Source organism: Dermacentor andersoni, chromosome 6 (assembly GCF_023375885.2).
Source record: "Dermacentor andersoni chromosome 6, qqDerAnde1_hic_scaffold, whole genome shotgun sequence".
Classification (NCBI taxonomy): Eukaryota; Metazoa; Arthropoda; class Arachnida; order Ixodida; family Ixodidae; genus Dermacentor; species Dermacentor andersoni.
Window position 1 is genome coordinate 79,366,241 of NC_092819.1, and position 2,138 is coordinate 79,368,378.

Sequence of the window (2,138 nt, forward strand, 5' to 3'; positions counted from 1 at the left end):
TGCATTTCTGTAGCATGCTTCTAAATTTCGTTGTACACTCTCTTCATTTCGCTTCTTCCGGGTATTGTCCGTTTGCCTGTCACCGCAAAACAGTTATGTGCACAACCAACGCAAGCACTTTTTCGACTCTAAACTGTGCCGTCGACTATGGAGTATCTCGCACATTCAAAACGCTCGGTGCTCGGGCGGACCAGTTGCCGGCGTGCCCTTTTCGAGTACTACGGGTCCACCAGACGCGGACGTTGCACGTCATCACAAGTGAGCTTCGTATATGCGCAACTGTGAACTGCACGCTCCTCCTCCCTTCTTTCTAAACCCCTTTTGTCAAATTCTCGTGCCGAGTAGTGAACCGGATACTTGCTTATGGTTAGCCTCCTTGCCTTTGCCCCCTTTGTGTCTCTCTCTTTTCATTCTCCACACACGGACCATAATATGTGCAGAGCCCCCCCCTCCCCAAGAAAAAAGAGAGAGAGAGCGATAGAAACTTATATAGGCTGACCAGGACAAAGGCGGAGGTCGTCACTACGTCTGTGATAACTGGACGCACCGAAGCGGCGCGGTAGTGGAAAACAATGTCACGTGTATCCTTAGTTAGCATCGGAAATGGCCGGAAACGCCTCTCGTTCGCTTTCGAAACGCCTGCAGAGAAGTGTAACCTACTGAGACAAACAATGTATAGTAACTAGTGGTAAAGGTGAATGTGAGGAAACAACGCGACACGTCATCCTCGTGAAATTGTCTTCCACCAGCCCAGACGCATGTGTTGTCTTCCGTAGTTGTTTTTGTAGTTCTCGTCGTCGTCGTAGTTGTTGTTTTTCCACCGCGTTAGCCCAGCGTGGGCCAGGTGCAAGGAGATTCGTGCTTATAAACGAAACTGATTTGCCACTGATTTCGCATGTGTATACATCTTTCTATTGGGCCTTCAGAAGATGTACGTAATTAGACTTCTCACTGGGCGAGTTCGTTTGGGTCTGATACATGGCTACACGCATTAAGGTAAAAATAGAGCGCAAGAAGATGGACAAACTGTTACTAAAAATCATGAGGCATTCCACTCCGTGGAGGTGAATGACCAGCGAAGCTGCTTAGCACACGTCACAGAGGTGACAAAGAATTTTGAACACGGGTACGAACTCATTTACCGTGACTTTTATACACATTCGGGTGGACGATGGCACCGCCGTCCCGAGGACCCGGAGGAAACTAGACACAAGTGACGTCTCGACGGGACGGCTACCACGGGAGAGCGGAAGGAAAGGAGATACGCAAGCGCTTGGAACGCCGACAAAGAGAGGTGCAAACGTAGGCATGACCAACGCGGGTCAAAGTGTGCTATCTGTTCTTATTAGCTCAATATCTGATACCGGTTCTATTTGGACACAAGATGTTAAACTTATTTTGGCAAGTTGGCGGAGTGCTTGGAGCCTGCGTCACTACCGCTGCGGGTCGGCCCGGTATTACACTATCTCCGGGATCGGCCACGTTTTTTGCACACGCAGTACAAGAATGCACGGAACCCCAGCCATAAACGGCTTCGCTGTAATAAATGTTGTATATATTTTCTTCACTGACAAAATCTCTCTCGTCATTTCATCCGACATACACATTCTCTGGGCGTTATCTACTTCTTCCTATCAGGTATGTGGCTCCTACCCACTATAGGGGATTGGCCAAGAAATGGATGAATTATTCCGATTTATAATTAATTTCCGGATATCTATGGACTTAGCGCTGTATATATATATATATATATATATATATATATATATATATATATATATATATATATATATATATATATAACGTAGAATCGTCTGTTAAAATAAAATCAGTAAAGTCAGATCGACTGAATAATTAACAGTTAATTTAAAAGTACACAACAAGGAAAAGATAGAATTTAGCAGGGCATTCGGTTAGATCCTGTAAGACATTTTTGGACAACGGTGCAAGCGTCCCTATGACTGAATCATAGGGAAAGAATAACAGGTTCTGTTAAGTTCAGGCCAAGTCTTCGAAAAGGTATTCCCAACATATTGTTTTTTCATGCCCCTGAAAAACGGCGACAACCTAGGAAGTGATGGGTTGTCTCTTCCTCGTTACAAAACGAGCAGAGAGGGGAAAGAACCAAACCCGACCTT

At 45.5% G+C, this 2,138-nt stretch overlaps 1 pseudogene; it reads left to right on the top strand.

The window, feature by feature from the left end:
* The first annotated feature begins 1,308 nt into the window (after positions 1 to 1,308).
* On the top strand, positions 1,309 to 1,488 carry LOC126523092 (U2 spliceosomal RNA; annotated as a pseudogene).
* The last annotated feature ends 650 nt before the right edge of the window (positions 1,489 to 2,138 follow it).